The sequence below is a fragment of the Amphiura filiformis genome, chromosome 5 (genome assembly GCF_039555335.1).
Source record: "Amphiura filiformis chromosome 5, Afil_fr2py, whole genome shotgun sequence".
Taxonomy (NCBI): domain Eukaryota; kingdom Metazoa; phylum Echinodermata; class Ophiuroidea; order Amphilepidida; family Amphiuridae; genus Amphiura; species Amphiura filiformis.
In genome coordinates, this window is record NC_092632.1 from 41174802 (window position 1) to 41194781 (window position 19980).

The window sequence follows — 19980 nt, forward strand, 5'->3', positions numbered from 1 at the left end:
GCATCTTTATAGCCCAAATCGCATGTAGCTAGTGGTCTCTATGAGTATGAAATGATACAATAGCCCCATCACAGCATTGATCTTCTTCTCAATACCCGCATTGAAGTACTAGAAAAATTAGATGGCTAACAATAACCACATCATAGCCTAATTGACTCTGCATGATATGGCCCCTTACTTGGCTTGAAATTGAATTCTGCTGCTACTTTTGGTGATCAAAGAGTAGATGAGGATCAAGGATGTGAAGGGAAGGATATAGGAAGGCAATGAGGGTAATATTATCCCTTAGTGGTGTAGCCCCGGGGTGTAGCATAGGATCAAGGATGTGCAGGAGGGTAATATTATTATTATTATTTATAAGTGGTGTAGCATGGCATAGGATCAAGGATGTGAAAGAGGGGAATATTATCTCTTAGTGGTGTATAATAGGATCAAGGATGTGAAGGAGGATAATATTATGTCTTAGTGGTGTAGATGAGGATCAAGGATGTGAAGGAGGGTAATATTATATCTTAGTGGTGTAGATGAGGATCAAGGATGTGAAGGAGGGTAATATTATATCTTAGTGGTGAAGCTAAGGATCAAGGATGTGAAGGAGGGTAATATTATCTCTTAGTGGTGAAGCTGAGGATCAAGGATGTGAAGGAGGGTAATATTATCTCTTAGGGAGCGATCGTTATTTATGGCAGGGGGGGAATGGGTAAATTTAGGGGGGACCACGACATGTTTTTGTGGCCTTGAGGGGGGAACCTGAGATTTTTAGTTGAACCAGGAGGGGGGATTGTTAAATTTTAAATGGAGAAAATTGGGAAATTTTTTGTCGATATTTTTGCCAAAACACCCATTCCCCCCCTGCCGTAAATAACGATCGGTCCCTTAGTGGTGAAGCTGAGGATCAAGGATGTAAAGGAGGGTAATATTATACAAATATATACTGCCATGAGAGGTTCTGGTTAAAACTATGGGCCCGAGGTGAGATCAATAGTACTATTATAGTATTTATTGATCTCAACGAGGGACTATAGTTTTAACCAGAACTTCGAATAAAGGCAGTATATATTTGTTTTATATTGTAACGGGACCGAGCTTGCCCCTATACTTTTGTAAGCGACTGGTGGAGAAGACTAGCCTTATAAACATACAAGTGGTAGCGTAGTATCAAAGACTAGAATTCTCCCAAAGATATGTGGAATCAGTGATGCATGAAAGGAGAAGTAACAGGTAAAAATGAGACTTGACAATTCTGTTTTATAATTGCTTCTTTTGTTATATCATGTATTGTTATTTTGCTTTCATATTTGTCTTATCACATCACAACATAAATACAAGTTAATACAGGTACGTAAATACACAATCTCTGTTGATGATCATGACGATATTTCCTTATTTCTCTCTTTTAAATCCAAATAAATTACCAATAAATGCTGCCGAAAAGTACATATACTATCTGCTTGAATAATCGAGAAGCATAAAAATACAATTTAATCAACAGAATCTCTCATCACATGACATAGTCGTAGGCTAGGCCAAGGCCTAGTAGGCCTATACTGCAGAGTATCCATGCCTGTACACCAAATACGAACTTGTTATGCAACAATGAATGCACACAAAATACAGTGCATAATTTCCATTGGACTTGTGCATGTGTGTGGCAAGTCACTTGCCCCAAATTAGGCACAGGCGCTAGGCCAAATCACCGGAGTGCATAACCCCCTGGTGTTGCCAGTGCCACTATTGTGGTAGCCAAGCTGCCCCTAGCTCAATCTGAGCTCCAGAGTAGGGCGTATTTGCTTTGGTTGGCAGTGCTTACCTTCAAACTGAGTGAAGGTTTGGGTGGACTATTGTCCACCAAGCAATCTGATTAATTTGCGTCGTGCACGGCCTTTATATAGACTCCTGAACGCGTTCATGGAACCTTTTGGCGGCTGCGTTCAAAGCGTAAGCTCCGTTACTATGGATATCGCGCAGTCACTCCGCGTCAGGCGCTCACTTTCGAAAAGATTTGAACATGACGAAATCAACAATTTAATAACTAGAACAATTGCTAAAGTGTTTCTAAATCAGGAATCAAACTGATGACCCCATTTTTGACCATGTAAAACATAAAAATACTCCAAAATATCTTAAAATTCTACATCCTTAAACAATTACATCTTAAATAATCCAAAGTTTGATCAACAAAAGTCGTTTTAAGGAAATTTACAATTTTTAGGAAAAACTTGTTTACGTTCAGACGATTGCTGGCCGGGGAATTTCAAAATTACAAATCTAAAATTCTTTGAAACAACACATGAAAAACCTGAATTTTGTCCTGAATATTTACTCATAGACGGTATGTAATACCTTATTGTTTTCCTGACAAAATTATTTACACAATATTATAAGATCTCAGTACAATACTAGCGGAAATAGTGAAATTTGAGGCCAATTTCGCACGCACTTTATGACAAATTTTCTCTGCCGTATATTCAACCCACGGCGACAACAGACGATCGGCAGGTAAACAAATCCAAATATTTACAAAAATATACCTTGTGCAGAGCCATGCAATCATTTTTATATTCATAATAACAATCAAAAACTACCACGAACACGTGAGCATCGTGACTTTTCTCTAAATATGAATTTGACAAGAGCTGAATTCGGCCGTTGACAACACACGGGAGGTAAGCTTAAAAACAGGCCAAAAATCTGAAATCGCATTTTGGCTCTCCGTTTCAATATACTTCATTAATATGTTCTTTGTTCATTGATCATGTTGATAGGTTAAAAGAAAATTATTTGACGTTTTGACTCGCCAGCTTCTATCCTGAGTGAACAGCACGACCAATTTAAGCACAACCTATATTTTGCCCTTCAAAAAAATCGAATAGGTTAAAATCGGGCTAACCAATTACAGCAGCGAGAAATCACGCCATGGCAGTTTCGCGTGCGCGAACTGTTCCGTCGCATCAAATGCGCGCACGCGGAAGGCATGGTCAAAAGTACTATTTACGGCTTGGAGGTACTATTTACGGCTCATCCGGGACATTGCAAATACTATTTACGGCTTAGAGGTACTATTTACGGATTGGAGTACTGATGGTAGAACTATTTTTGGTCATGTGATCCACTTTTAACCAATCAATGAACAAGAATATATTAATGAAGTATATAATATTTCTTAGTGGTGTAGCTAAGGATCAAGGATGTGAAGGAGGTAATATTACCCCCTTAGTGGTGTAGCATAGGATCAAGGATGTGAAGGAGGGTAATATTATCTATAAGTGGTGTAGCATAGGATCAAGGATGTGAAGGAGGGTAATATTATCTCTTAGTGGGGAAGCTAAGGATCAAGGATGTGATGGAGGGTAATATTATCTCTTTGTGGTGAAGCTGAGGATCAAGGATGTGAAGAAGGGTAATATTATCTTTTAGTGGTGAAGCTGAGGATCAAGGATGTGAAGAAGGGTAAAATTATCTCTTAGTGGTGAAGCTAAGGATCAAGGATGTGAATATTATCTCTTAGTGGTGTAGCTAAGGATCAAGGATGTGAAGGAGGGTAATATTATCTCTTAGTGGGGAAGAAGAGGGTCAAGGATGTGAAAGACGGTAATATTATCTCTTAGTGGTATAGCTAAGGATCAAGGATGTGACAGACGGTAATATTATCTCTTAGTGGTGTAGCTAAGGATCAAGGATGTGAAGGCGGGTAATATTATCTCTTAGTGGTATAGCTAAGGATGAAGGATGTGAAAGACGGTAATATTATCTCTTAGTGGTGTAGCTAAGGATCAAGGATGTGAAGGAGGGTAATATTATCTCTTAGTGGTGAAGCTAAGGATCAAGGATGTGAAGGAGGGTAATATTATCTCTTAGTGGTGAAGCTAAGGATCAAGGATGTGAAGAAGGGTAATATTATCTCTTAGTGGTGAAGCTGAAGATCAAGGATGTGAAGAAGGGTAATATTATCTCTTAGTGGTATAATTGAGGATCAAGGATGTAAAGGAGGGTAATATTATCTCTTAGTGGTATAGCTAAGGATGAAGGATGTGAAAGACGGTAATATTATCTCTTAGTGGTGTAGCTAAGGATCAAGGATGTGAAGGAGGGTAATATTATCTCTTAGTGGTGAAGCTAAGGATCCAGGATGTGAAGGAGGGTAATATTATCTCTTAGTGGTGAAGCTAAGGATCAAGGATGTGAAGAAGGGTAATATTATCTCTTAGTGGTGAAGCTGAGGATCAAGGATGTGAAGGCGGGTAATATTATCTCTTAGTGGTGTAGCTAAGGATCAAGGATGTGAAGGAGGGTAATATTATCTCTTAGTGGTGAAGAAGAGGGTCAAGGATGTGAAAGACGGTAATATTATCTCTTAGTGGTGTAGCTAAGGATCAAGGATGTGAAGACGGGTAATATTATCTCTTAGTGGTATAGCTAAGGATCAAGGATGTGAAGAAGGGTAATATTATCTCTTAGTGGTGAAACTGAGGATCAAGGATGTGAAGAAGGGTAATATTATCTCTTAGTGGTGTAACTGTGGATCAAGGATGTGAATATTATCTCTTAGTGGTGAAACTGAGGATCAAGGATGTGAAGGCGGGTAATATTATCTCTTGGAGGTGAAGCTAAGGATCAAGGATGAAAGGGTAATATTATCTCTTAGTGGTGAAGCTAAGGATCAAGGATGTGAAGGAGGGTAATATTATCTTTTAGTGGTGAAGCTGAGGATCAAGGATGTGAAAGACGGTAATATTATCTCTTAGTGGTGTAGCTGAGGATCAAGGATGTGGAGGAGGGTAATATTTTCTCTTAGTGGTGAAGCTGAGGATCAAGGATGTGAAGGAGGGTAATATTATCTCTTAGTGGTGAAGCTAAGGATCAAGGATGTAAAGGAGGGTAATATTATCTCTTAGTGGTGAAGCTAAGGATCAAGGATGTGAAGGAGGGTAATATTATCTCTTAGTGGTGAAGCTGAGGATCAAGGATGTGAAGGAGGGTAATATTATCTCTTAGTGGTGTAGCTGAGGATCAAGGATGTGAAGGAGGGTAATATTATCTCTTAGTGGTGTAGCTAAGGATCAAGGATGTGAAGGAGGGTAATATTATCTCTTAGTGGTGTAGCTGAGGATCAAGGATGTGAAGGAGGGTAATATTATCTCTTAGTGGTGTAGCTGAGGATCAAGGATGTGAAGGAGGGTAATATTATCTCTTAGTGGTGTAGCTGAGGATCAAGGATGTGAAGGAGGGTAATATTATCTATTAGTGGGGTAGCTAAGGATCAAGGATGTGAAGGTGGGTAATATTATCTCTTAGTGGTGTAGCTGAGGATCAAGGATGTGAAGGAGGGTAATATTATCTCTTAGTGGTGTAGCTGAGGATCAAGGATGTGAAGGAGGGTAATATTATCTCTTAGTGGTGTAGCTGAGGATCAAGGATGTGAAGGCGGGTAATATTATCTCTTAGTGGTGTAGCTGAGGATCAAGGATGTGAAGGTGGGTAATATTATCTCTTAGTGGTGTAGCTGAGGATCAAGGATGTGAAGGAGGGTAATATTATCTATTAGTGGTGTAGCTGAGGATCAAGGATGTGAAGGAGGGTAATATTATCTCTTAGTGGTGTAGCTGAGGATCAAGGATGTGAAGGCGGGTAATATTATCTCTTAGTGGTGTAGCTGAGGATCAAGGAAGTGAAGGAGGGTAATATTATCTCTTAGTGGTGAAGCTGAGGATCAAGGATGTGAAGAAGGGTAATATTATCTTTTAGTGGTGAAGCTGAGGATCAAGGATGTGAAGAAAGGTAATATTATCTCTTGGTGGTGAAGCTAAGGATCAAGGATGTGAATATTATCTCTTAGTGGTGTAGCTATAAGGATCAAGGATGTGAAGGAGGGTAATGTTATCTCTTAGTGGTGAAGAAGAGGGTCAAGGATGTGAAAGACGGCAATATTATCTCTTAGAGGTGTAGCTAAGGATCAAGGATGTGAAGGCGGGTAATATTATCTCTTAGTGGTATAGCTAAGGATCAAGGATGTGAAGGCGGGTAATATTTTCTCTTAGTGGTGAAGCTAAGGATCAAGGATGTGAAGGCGGGTAATATTATCTCTTAGTGGTGAAGCTAAGGATCAAGGATGTGAAGAAGGGTAATATTATCTCTTAGTGGTGAAGCTAAGGATCAAGGATGTGGAGGAGGGTAATATTATCTTTTAGTGGTGAAGCTGAGGATCAAGGATGTGAAAGACGGTAATATTATCTCTTAGTGGTGAAGCTAAGGATCAATGATGTGAAGGAGGCTAATATTTTCTCTTAGTGGTGAAGCTAAGGATCAAGGATGTGAAGAAGGGTAATATTATCGCTTAGTGCTGAAGCTGAGGATCAAGGATGTGAAGAAGGGTAATATTATCTCTTAGTGGCGTAGCTGAGGACCAAGGATGTGAATATTATCTCTTAGTGGTGAAGCTGAGGATCAAGGATGTGAAGGCGGGTAATATTATCTCTTAGTGGTGTAGCTAAGGATCAAGGATGTGAAGGCGGGTAATATTATCTCTTAGTGCTGAAGAAGAGGGTCAGGGATGTGAAAGACGGTAATATTATCTCTTAGAGGTGTAGCTAAGGATCAAGGATGTAAAGGCGGGTAATATTATCTCTTAGTGGTGAAGCTAAGGATCAAGGATGTGAAGGCGGGTAATATTATCTCTTAGTGGTGAAGCTAAGGATCAAGGATGTGAAGGAGGGTAATATTATCTTTTAGTGGTGAAGCTGAGGACCAAGGATGTGAAAGACGGTAATATTATCTCTTAGTGGTGTAGCTGAGGTTCAAGGATGTGAAGAAGGGTAATATTATCTTTTAGTGGTGAAGCTGAGGATCAAGGATGTGAAGAAAGGTAATATTATCTCTTAGTGGTGAAGCTAAGGATCAAGGATGTGAATATTATTTCTTAGTGGTGTAGCTAAGGATCAAGGATGTGAATGAGGGTAATATTATCTCTTAGTGGTGAAGAAGAGGGTCAGGGATGTGAAAGACGGTAATATTATCTCTTAGAGGTGTAGCTAAGGATCAAGTATGTAAAGGCGGGTAATATTATCTCTTAGTGGTGAAGCTGAGGATCAAGGATGTGAAAGACGGTAATATTATCTCTTAATGGTGTAGCTAAGGATCAAGGATGTGAAGGAGGGAAATATTATCTCTTAGTGGTGAAGCTAAGGATCAAGGATGTGAAGGCGGGTAATATTATCTCTTAGTGGTGAAGCTAAGGATCAAGGATGTGAAGAAGGGTAATATTATCTCTTAGTGGTGAAGCTAAGGATCAAGGATGTGAAGAAGGGTAATATTATCTCTTAGTGGTGAAGCTGAGGATCAAGGATGTGAAGAAGGGTAATATTATCTCTTAGTGGTGTAGCTGAGGATCAAGGATATGAATAATATCTCTTAGTGCTGAAGCTGAGGATCAAGGATGTGAAGGCGGGTAATATTATCTCTTAGTGGTGAAGCTAAGGATCAAGGATGTGAAGGCGGATAATATTATCTCTTAGTGGTGAAGCTGAGGATCAAGGATGTGAAGGCGGGTAATATTATCTCTTAGTGGTGAAGCTAAGGATCAAGGATGTAAAGGCGAGTATATTATCTCTTAGTGGTGAAGCTGAGGATCAAGGATGTGAAAGACGGTAATATTATCTCTTAGTGGTATAGCTGAGGATCAAGGATGTGAAGGAGGGTAATATTATCTCTTAGTGGTATAGCTAAGGATCAAGGATGTCAAGGCGGGTAATATTATCTACTAGTGGTGAAGCTAAGGATCAAGGATGTGAAGGAGGGTAATATTATCTCTTAGTGGTGAAGCTAAGGATCAAGGATGTGAAGAAGGGTAATATTATCTCTTAGTGGTGAATCTGAGGATCAAGGATGTGAAGAAGGGTAATATTATCTCTTAGTGGTGTAGCTGAGGATCAAGGATGTGAATATTATCTCTTAGTGGTGAAGCTGAGGATCAAGGATGTGAAGGCGGGTAATATTATCTCTTAGTGGTGAAGTTAAGGATCAAGGATGTGAAGGCGGGTAATATTATCTCTTAGTGGTGAAGCTAAGGATCAAGGATGTGAAGAAGGGTAATATTATCTCTTAGTGGTGAAGCTAAGGATCAAGGATGTGAAGGAGGGTAATATTATCTTTTAGTGGTGAAGCTGAGGATCAAGGATGTGAAAGACGGTAATATTATCTCTTAGTGGTGTAGCTAAGGATCAAGGATGTGAAGGAGGGTAATATTATCTCTTAGTGGTGGAGCTAAGGATCAAGGATGTGAAGAAGGGTAATATTATCTCTTAGTGGTGAATCTGAGGATCAAGGATGTGAAGAAGGGTAATATTATCTCTTAGTGGTGTAGCTGAGGATCAAGGATGTGAATATTATCTCTTAGTGGTGAAGCTGAGGATCAAGGATGTGAAGGCGGGTAATATTATCTCTTAGTGGTGTAGCTAAGGATCAAGGATGTGAAGGAGGCTAATATTTTCTCTTAGTGGTGAAGCTAAGGATCAAGGATGTGAAGGAGGGTAATATTATCTCTTAGTGGTGAAGCTAAGGATCAAGGATGTGAAGAAGGGTAATATTATCTCTTAGTGGTGAATCTGAGGATCAAGGATGTGAAGAAGGGTAATATTATCTCTTAGTGGTGTAGCTGAGGATCAAGGATGTGAATATTATCTCTTAGTGGTGAAGCTGAGGATCAAGGATGTGAAGGCGGGTAATATTATCTCTTAGTGGTGAAGCTAAGGATCAAGGATGTGAAGAAGGGTAATATTATCTTTTAGTGGTGAAGCGGAGGATCAAGGATGTAAAAGACGGTAATATTATCTCTTAGTGGTGTAGCTAAGGATCAAGGATGTGAAGGAGGCTAATATTATCTCTTAGTGATGTAGCTGAGGATCAAGGATGTGAAGGAGGCTAATATTATCTATTAGTGGTGAAGCTAAGGATCAAGGATGTGAAGGAGGGTAATATTATCTCTTAGTGGTGAAGCTGAGGATCAAGGATGTGAAGGAGGGTAATATTATCTCTTAGTGGTGTAGCTAAGGATCAAGGATGTGAAGGAGGGTAATATTATCTCTTAGTGGTGAAGCTGAGGATCAAGGATGTAAAGGAAGGTAATATTATCTCTTAGTGGTGTAGCTGAGGATCAAGGATGTGAAGGAGGGTAATATTATCTCTTAGTGGTGAAGCTGAGGATCAAGGATGTGAAGAAGGGTAATATTATCTTTTAGTGGTGAAGCTGAGGATCAAGGATGTGAAGAAAGGTAATATTATCTCTTAGTGGTGAAGCTAAGGATCAAGGATGTGAATATTATCTCTTAGTGGTGTAGCTAAGGATCAAGGATGTGAAGGAGGGTAATATTATCTCTTAGTGGTGAAGAAGAGGGTCAAGGATGTGAAAGACGGTAATATTATCTGTTAGAGGTGTAGCTAAGGATCAAGGATGTGAAGGCGGGTAATATTATCTCTTAGTGGTATAGCTAAGGATCAAGGATGTGAAGGAGGCTAATATGTTCTCTTAGTGGTGAAGCTAAGGATCAAGGATGTGAAGGAGGGTAATATTATCTCTTAGTGGTGAAGCTAAGGATCAAGGATGTGAAGAAGGGTAATATTATCTCTTAGTGGTGAATCTGAGGATCAAGGATGTGAAGAAGGGTAATATTATCTCTTAGTGGTGTAGCTGAGGATCAAGGATGTGAATATTATCTCTTAGTGGTGAAGCTGAGGATCAAGGATGTGAAGGCGGATAATATTATCTCTTAGTGGTGAAGCTAAGGATCAAGGATGTGAAGAAGGGTAATATTGTCTTTTAGTGGTGAAGCTGAGGATCAAGGATGTAAAAGACGGTAATATTATCTCTTAGTGGTGTAGCTAAGGATCAAGGATGTGAAGGAGGCTAATATTATCTCTTAGTGATGTAGCTGAGGATCAAGGATGTGAAGGAGGGTAATATTATCTATTAGTGGTGAAGCTAAGGATCAAGGATGTGAAGGAGGGTGATATTATCTCTTAGTGGTGAAGCTGAGGATCAAGGATGTAAAGGAGGGTAATATTATCTCTTAGTGGTGTAGCTAAGGATCAAGGATGTGAAGGAGGGTAATATTATCTCTTAGTGGTGAAGCTGAGGATCAAGGATGTAAAGGAGGGTAATATTATCTCTTAGTGGTGTAGCTGAGGATCAAGGATGTGAAGGAGGGTAATATTATCTCTTAGTGGTGAAGCTGAGGATCAAGGATGTGAAGGCGGGTAATATTATCTCTTAGTGGTATAGCTAAGGATCAAGGATGTGAAGGCGGGTAATATTATCTCTTAGTGGTGTAGCTAAGGATCAAGGATGTGAAGGCGGGTAATATTATCTCTTAGTGGTAAAGCTAAGGATCAAGGATGTGAAGTAGGGTAATATTATCTCTTAGTGGTGAAGCTAAGGATCAAGGATGTGAAGAAGGGTAATATTATCTCTTAGTGGTGATGCTAAGGATCAAGGAAGTGTAAGGAGGGTAATATTATCTCTTAGTGGTGAAGCTGAGGATCAAGGATGTGAAGGCGGGTAATATTATCTCTTAGTGGTGTAGCTAAGGATCAAGGATGTGAAGGCGGGTAATATTATCTCTTAGTGGTGAAGCTAAGGATCAAGGATGTAAAGGCGAGTATATTATCTCTTAGTGGTGAAGCTGAGGATCAAGGATGTGAAAGACGGTAATATTATCTCTTAGTGGTATAGCTAAGGATCAAGGATGTGAAGGAGGGTAATATTATCTCTTAGTGGTATAGCTAAGGATCAAGGATGTGAAGGCGGGTAATATTATCTATTAGTGGTGAAGCTAAGGATCAAGGATGTGAAGGAGGGTAATATTATCTCTTAGTGGTGAAGCTAAGGATCAAGGATGTGAAGAAGGGTAATATTATCTCTTAGTGGTATAGCTGAGGATCAAGGATGTGAATATTATCTCTTAGTGGTGAAGCTGAGGATGAAGGATGTGAAGGCGGGTAATATTATCTCTTAGTGGTGAAGTTAAGGATCAAGGATGTGAAGGCGGGTAATATTATCTCTTAGTGGTGAAGCTAAGGATCAAGGATGTGTAGAAGGGTAATATTATCTCTTAGTGGTGAAGCTAAGGATCAAGGATGTGAAGGAGGGTAATGTTATCTTTTAGTGGTGAAGCTGAGGATCAAGGATGTGAAAGACGGTAATATTATCTCTTAGTGGTGTAGCTAAGGATCAAGGATGTGAAGGAGGCTAATATTTTCTCTTAGTGGTGAAGCTAAGGATCAAGGATGTGAAGGAGGGTAATATTATCTCTTAGTGGTGAAGCTAAGGATCAAGGATGTGAAGAAGGGTAATATTATCTCTTAGTGGTGAATCTGAGGATCAAGGATGTGAAGAAGGGTAATATTATCTCTCACTGGTGTAGCTGAGGATCAAGGATGTGAATATTATCTCTTAGTGGTGAAGCTGAGGATCAAGGATGTGAAGGCGGGTAATATTATCTCTTAGTGGTGAAGTTAAGGATCAAGGATGTGAAGGCGGGTAATATTATCTCTTAGTGGTGAAGCTAAGGATCAAGGATGTGAAGAAGGGTAATATTATCTCTTAGTGGTGAAGCTAAGGATCAAGGATGTGAAGGAGGGTAATATTATCTTTTAGTGGTGAAGCTGAGGATCAAGGATGTGAAAGACGGTAATATTATCTCTTAGTGGTGTAGCTAAGGATCAAGGATGTGAAGGAGGGTAATATTATCTCTTAGTGGTGGAGCTAAGGATCAAGGATGTGAAGAAGGGTAATATTATCTCTTAGTGGTGAACCTGAGGATCAAGGATGTGAAGGCGGGTAATATTATCTCTTAGTGGTGAAGCTAAGGATCAAGGATGTAAAGGCGAGTATATTATCTCTTAGTGGTGAAGCTGAGGATCAAGGATGTGAAAGACGGTAATATTATATCTTAGTGGTATAGCTAAGGATCAAGGATGTGAAGGAGGGTAATATTATCTCTTAGTGGTATAGCTAAGGATCAAGGATGTGAAGGCGGGTAATATTATCTATTAGTGGTGAAGCTAAGGATCAAGGATGTGAAGGAGGGTAATATTATCTCTTAGTGGTGAAGCTAAGGATCAAGGATGTGAAGAAGGGTATTATTATCTCTGAGTGGTGTAGCTGAAGATCAAGGATGTGAATATTATCTCTTAGTGGTGAAGCTAAGGATCAAGGATGTGAAGAAGGGTAATATTATCTTTTAGTGGTGAAGCTGAGGATCAAGGATGTAAAAGACGGTAATATTATCTCTTAGTGGTGTAGCTAAGGATCAAGGATGTGAAGGAGGCTAATATTATCTCTTAGTGATGTAGCTGAGGATCAAGGATGTGAAGGAGGGTAATATTATCTATTAGTGGTGAAGCTAAGGATCAAGGATGTGAAGGAGGGTAATATTATCTCTTAGTGGTGAAGCTGAGGATCAAGGATGTAAAGGAGGGTAATATTATCTCTTAGTGGTGTAGCTAAGTTTCAAGGATTTGAAGGAGGGTAATATTATCTCTTAGTGGTGAAGCTGAGGATCAAGGATGTAAAGGAGGGTAATATTATCTCTTAGTGGTGTAGCTGAGGATCAAGGATGTGAAGGAGGGTAATATTATCTCTTAGTGGTGAAGCTGAGGATCAAGGATGTGAAGAAGGGTAATATTAGCTAATATTATCTTTTAGTGGTGAAGCTGAGGATCAAGGATATGAAGAAAGGTAATATTATCTATTAGTGGTGAAGCTAAGGATCAAGGATGTGAAGGAGGGTAATATTATCTCTTAGTGGTGAAGCTAAGGATCAAGGATGTGAAGAAGGGTAATATTATCTCTTAGTGGTGTAGCTGAGGATCAAGGATGTGAATATTATCTCTTAGTGGTGAAGCTGAGGATCAAGGATGTGAAGAAGGGTAATATTATCTCTTAGTGGTGTAGCTGAGGATCAAGGATGTGAATATTATCTCTTAGTGGTGAAGCTGAGGATCAAGGATGTGAAGGCGGATAATATTATCTCTTAGTGGTGAAGCTAAGGATCAAGGATGTGAAGAAGGGTAATATTGTCTTTTAGTGGTGAAGCTGAGGATCAAGGATGTAAAAGACGGTAATATTATCTCTTAGTGGTGTAGCTAAGGATCAAGGATGTGAAGGAGGGTGATATTATCTCTTAGTGGTGAAGCTGAGGATCAAGGATGTAAAGGAGGGTAATATTATCTCTTAGTGGTGTAGCTAAGGATCAAGGATGTGAAGGAGGGTAATATTATCTCTTAGTGGTGAAGCTGAGGATCAAGGATGTAAAGGAGGGTAATATTATCTCTTAGTGGTGTAGCTGAGGATCAAGGATGTGAAGGAGGGTAATATTATCTCTTAGTGGTGAAGCTGAGGATCAAGGATGTGAAGGCGGGTAATATTATCTCTTAGTGGTATAGCTAAGGATCAAGGATGTGAAGGCGGGTAATATTATCTCTTAGTGGTATAGCTAAGGATCAAGGATGTGAAGGCGGGTAATATTATCTCTTAGTGGTGTAGCTAAGGATCAAGGATGTGAAGGCGGGTAATATTATCTCTTAGTGGTAAAGCTAAGGATCAAGGATGTGAAGTAGGGTAATATTATCTCTTAGTGGTGAAGCTAAGGATCAAGGATGTGAAGAAGGGTAATATTATCTCTTAGTGGTGAAGCTAAGGATCAAGGAAGTGTAAGGAGGGTAATATTATCTCTTAGTGGTGAAGCTGAGGATCAAGGATGTGAAGGCGGGTAATATTATCTCTTAGTGGTGTAGCTAAGGATCAAGGATGTGAAGGCGGGTAATATTATCTCTTAGTGGTGAAGCTAAGGATCAAGGATGTAAAGGCGAGTATATTATCTCTTAGTGGTGAAGCTGAGGATCAAGGATGTGAAAGACGGTAATATTATCTCTTAGTGGTATAGCTAAGGATCAAGGATGTGAAAGCCGGTAATATTATCTCTTAGTGGTATAGCTAAGGATCAAGGATGTGAAGGCGGGTAATATTATCTATTAGTGGTGAAGCTAAGGATCAAGGATGTGAAGGAGGGTAATATTATCTCTTAGTGGTGAAGCTAAGGATCAAGGATGTGAAGAAGGGTAATATTATCTCTTAGTGGTGTAGCTGAGGATCAAGGATGTGAATATTATCTCTTAGTGGTGAAGCTGAGGATGAAGGATGTGAAGGCGGGTAATATTATCTCTTAGTGGTGAAGTTAAGGATCAAGGATGTAAAGGAGGGTAATATTATCTCTTAGTGGTGTAGCTGAGGATCAAGGATGTGAAGGCGGGTAATATTATCTCTTAGTGGTGAAGCTGAGGATCAAGGATGTGAAGAAGGGTAATATTAGCTAATATTATCTTTTAGTGGTGAAGCTGAGGATCAAGGATGTGAAGAAAGGTAATATTATCTATTAGTGGTGAAGCTAAGGATCAAGGATGTGAAGGAGGGTAATATTATCTCTTAGTGGTGAAGCTAAGGATCAAGGATGTGAAGAAGGGTAATATTATCTCTTAGTGGTGTAGCTGAGGATCAAGGATGTGAATATTATCTCTTAGTGGTGAAGCTGAGGATCAAGGATGTGAAGAAGGGTAATATTATCTCTTAGTGGTGTAGCTGAGGATCAAGGATGTGAATATTATCTCTTAGTGGTGAAGCTGAAGATCAAGGATGTGAAGGCGGATAATATTATCTCTTAGTGGTGAAGCTAAGGATCAAGGATGTGAAGAAGGGTAATATTGTCTTTTAGTGGTGAAGCTGAGGATCAAGGATGTAAAAAGACGGTAATATTATCTCTTAGTGGTGTAGCTAAGGATCAAGGATGTGAAGGAGGGTGATATTATCTCTTAGTGGTGAAGCTGAGGATCAAGGATGTAAAGGAGGGTAATATTATCTCTTAGTGGTGTAGCTAAGGATCAAGGATGTGAAGGAGGGTAATATTATCTCTTAGTGGTGAAGCTGAGGATCAAGGATGTAAAGGAGGGTAATATTATCTCTTAGTGGTGTAGCTGAGGATCAAGGATGTGAAGGAGGGTAATATTATCTCTTAGTGGTGAAGCTGAGGATCAAGGATGTGAAGGCGGGTAATATTATCTCTTAGTGGTATAGCTAAGGATCAAGGATGTGAAGGCGGGTAATATTATCTCTTAGTGGTGTAGCTAAGGATCAAGGATGTGAAGGCGGGTAATATTATCTCTTAGTGGTAAAGCTAAGGATCAAGGATGTGAAGTAGGGTAATATTATCTCTTAGTGGTGAAGCTAAGGATCAAGGATGTGAAGAAGGGTAATATTATCTCTTAGTGGTGAAGCTAAGGATCAAGGATGTGAAGGAGGGTAATATTATCTCTTAGTGGTGAAGCTGAGGATCAAGGATGTGAAGGCGGGTAATATTATCTCTTAGTGGTGTAGCTAAGGATCAAGGATGTGAAGGCGGGTAATATTATCTCTTAGTGGTGAAGCTAAGGATCAAGGATGTAAAGGCGAGTATATTATCTCTTAGTGGTGAAGCTGAGGATCAAGGATGTGAAAGACGGTAATATTATCTCTTAGTGGTATAGCTAAGGATCAAGGATGTGAAGGACGGTAATATTATCTCTTAGTGGTATAGCTAAGGATCAAGGATGTGAAGGCGGGTAATATTATCTATTAGTGGTGAAGCTAAGGATCAAGGATGTGAAGGAGGGTAATATTATCTCTTAGTGGTGAAGCTAAGGATCAAGGATGTGAAGAAGGGTAATATTATCTCTTAGTGGTGTAGCTGAGGATCAAGGATGTGAATATTATCTCTTAGTGGTGAAGCTGAGGATGAAGGATGTGAAGGCGGGTAATATTATCTCTTAGTGGTGAAGTTAAGGATCAAGGATGTGAAGGCGGGTAATATTATCTCTTAGTGGTGAAGCTAAGGATCAAGGATGTGTAGAAGGGTAATATTATCTCTTAGTGGTGAAGCTAAGGATCAAGGATGTGAAGGAGGGTAATGTTATCTTTTAGTGGTGAAGCTGAGGATCAAGGATGTGAAAGACGGTAATATTATCTCTTAGTGGTGTAGCTAAGGATCAAGGATGTGAAGGAGGCTAATATTTTCTCTTAGTGGTGAAGCTAAGGATCAAGGATGTGAAGGCGGGTAATATTATCTCTTAGTGGTGAAGCTAAGGATCAAGGATGAAGAAGGGTAATATTATCTCTTAGTGGTGAATCTGAGGATCAAGGATGTGAAGAAGGGTAATATTATCTCTCACTGGTGTAGCTGAGGATCAAGGATGTGAATATTATCTCTTAGTGGTGAAGCTGAGGATCAAGGATGTGAAGGCGGGTAATATTATCTCTTAGTGGTGAAGTTAAGGATCAAGGATGTGAAGGCGGGTAATATTATCTCTTAGTGGTGAAGCTAAGGATCAAGGATGTGAAGAAGGGTAATATTATCTCTTAGTGGTGAAGCTAAGGATCAAGGATGTGAAGGAGGGTAATATTATCTTTTAGTGGTGAAGCTGAGGATCAAGGATGTGAAAGACGGTAATATTATCTCTTAGTGGTGTAGCTAAGGATCAAGGATGTGAAGGAGGGTAATATTATCTCTTAGTGGTGGAGCTAAGGATCAAGGATGTGAAGAAGGGTAATATTATCTCTTAGTGGTGAATCTGAGGATCAAGGATGTGAAGGCGGGTAATATTATCTCTTAGTGGTGAAGCTAAGGATCAAGGATGTAAAGGCGAGTATATTATCTCTTAGTGGTGAAGCTGAGGATCAAGGATGTGAAAGACGGTAATATTATATCTTAGTGGTATAGCTAAGGATCAAGGATGTGAAGGAGGGTAATATTATCTCTTAGTGGTATAGCTAAGGATCAAGGATGTGAAGGCGGGTAATATTATCTATTAGTGGTGAAGCTAAGGATCAAGGATGTGAAGGAGGGTAATATTATCTCTTAGTGGTGAAGCTAAGGATCAAGGATGTGAAGAAGGGTATTATTATCTCTGAGTGGTGTAGCTGAGGATCAAGGATGTGAATATTATCTCTTAGTGGTGAAGCTAAGGATCAAGGATGTGAAGAAGGGTAATATTATCTTTTAGTGGTGAAGCTGAGGATCAAGGATGTAAAAGACGGTAATATTATATCTTAGTGGTGTAGCTAAGGATCAAGGATGTGAAGGCGGGTAATATTATCTCTTAGTGATGTAGCTGAGGATCAAGGATGTGAAGGAGGCTAATATTATCTCTTAGTGATGTAGCTGAGCATCAAGGATGTGAAGAAGGGTAATATTATCTCTTAGTGATGTAGCTGAGCATCAAGGATGTGAAGGAGGCTAATATTATCTCTTAGTGATGTAGCTGAGCATCAAGGATGTGAAGAAGGGTAATATTATCTCTTAGTGATGTAGCTGAGGATCAAGGATGTGAAGGAGGCTAATATTATCTCTTAGTGATGTAGCTGAGCATCAAGGATGTGAAGAAGGGTAATATTATCTCTTAGTGATGTAGCTGAGGATCAAGGATGTGAAGGAGGCTAATATTATCTCTTAGTGATGTAGCTGAGCATCAAGGATGTAAAGGCGAGTATATTATCTATTAGTGGTGAAGTTAAGGATCAAGGATGTGAAGGAGGGTAATATTATCTCTTAGTGGTGAAGCTGAGGATCAAGGATGTAAAGGAGGGTAATATTATCTCTTAGTGGTGTAGCTAAGTTTCAAGGATTTGAAGGAGGGTAATATTATCTCTTAGTGGTGAAGCTGAGGATCAAGGATGTAAAGGAGGGTAATATTATCTCTTAGTGGTGTAGCTGAGGATCAAGGATGTGAAGGAGGGTAATATTATCTCTTAGTGGTGGTGAAGCTGAGGATCAAGGATGTGAAGAAGGGTAATATTAGCTAATATTATCTTTTAGTGGTGAAGCTGAGGATCAAGGATGTGAAGAAAGGTAATATTATCTATTAGTGGTGAAGCTAAGGATCAAGGATGTGAAGGAGGGTAATATTATCTCTTAGTGGTGAAGCTAAGGATCAAGGATGTGAAGAAGGGTAATATTATCTCTTAGTGGTGTAGCTGAGGATCAAGGATGTGAATATTATCTCTTAGTGGTGAAGCTGAGGATGAAGGATGTGAAGGCGGGTAATATTATCTCTTAGTGGTGAAGTTAAGGATCAAGGATGTGAAGGCGGGTAATATTATCTCTTAGTGGTGAAGCTAAGGATCAAGGATGTGTAGAAGGGTAATATTATCTCTTAGTGGTGAAGCTAAGGATCAAGGATGTGAAGGAGGGTAATGTTATCTTTTAGTGGTGAAGCTGAGGATCAAGGATGTGAAAGACGGTAATATTATCTCTTAGTGGTGTAGCTAAGGATCAAGGATGTGAAGGAGGCTAATATTTTCTCTTAGTGGTGAAGCTAAGGATCAAGGATGTGAAGGAGGGTAATATTATCTCTTAGTGGTGAAGCTAAGGATCAAGGATGTGAAGAAGGGTAATATTATCTCTTAGTGGTGAATCTGAGGATCAAGGATGTGAAGAAGGGTAATATTATCTCTCACTGGTGTAGCTGAGGATCAAGGATGTGAATATTATCTCTTAGTGGTGAAGCTGAGGATCAAGGATGTGAAGGCGGGTAATATTATCTCTTAGTGGTGAAGTTAAGGATCAAGGATGTGAAGGCGGGTAATATTATCTCTTAGTGGTGAAGCTAAGGATCAAGGATGTGAAGAAGGGTAATATTATCTCTTAGTGGTGAAGCTAAGGATCAAGGATGTGAAGGAGGGTAATATTATCTTTTAGTGGTGAAGCTGAGGATCAAGGATGTGAAAGACGGTAATATTATCTCTTAGTGGTGTAGCTAAGGATCAAGGATGTGAAGGAGGGTAATATTATCTCTTAGTGGTGGAGCTAAGGATCAAGGATGTGAAGAAGGGTAATATTATCTCTTAGTGGTGAACCTGAGGATCAAGGATGTGAAGGCGGGTAATATTATCTCTTAGTGGTGAAGCTAAGGATCAAGGATGTAAAGGCGAGTATATTATCTCTTAGTGGTGAAGCTGAGGATCAAGGATGTGAAAGACGGTAATATTATATCTTAGTGGTATAGCTAAGGATCAAGGATGTGAAGGAGGGTAATATTATCTCTTAGTGGTATAGCTAAGGATCAAGGATGTGAAGGCGGGTAATATTATCTATTAGTGGTGAAGCTAAGGATCAAGGATGTGAAGGAGGGTAATATTATCTCTTAGTGGTGAAGCTAAGGATCAAGGATGTGAAGAAGGGTATTATTATCTCTGAGTGGTGTAGCTGAAGATCAAGGATGTGAATATTATCTCTTAGTGGTGAAGCTAAGGATCAAGGATGTGAAGAAGGGTAATATTATCTTTTAGTGGTGAAGCTGAGGATCAAGGATGTAAAAGACGGTAATATTATCTCTTAGTGGTGTAGCTAAGGATCAAGGATGTGAAGGAGGCTAATATTATCTCTTAGTGATGTAGCTGAGGATCAAGGATGTGAAGGAGGGTAATATTATCTATTAGTGGTGAAGCTAAGGATCAAGGATGTGAAGGAGGGTAATATTATCTCTTAGTGGTGAAGCTGAGGATCAAGGATGTAAAGGAGGGTAATATTATCTCTTAGTGGTGTAGCTAAGTTTCAAGGATGTGAAGGAGGGTAATATTATCTCTTAGTGGTGAAGCTGAGGATCAAGGATGTAAAGGAGGGTAATATTATCTCTTAGTGGTGTAGCTGAGGATCAAGGATGTGAAGGAGGGTAATATTATCTCTTAGTGGTGAAGCTGAGGATCAAGGATGTGAAGAAGGGTAATATTAGCTAATATTATCTTTTAGTGGTGAAGCTGAGGATCAAGGATGTGAAGAAAGGTAATATTATCTATTAGTGGTGAAGCTAAGGATCAAGGATGTGAAGGAGGGTAATATTATCTCTTAGTGGTGAAGCTAAGGATCAAGGATGTGAAGAAGGGTAATATTATCTCTTAGTGGT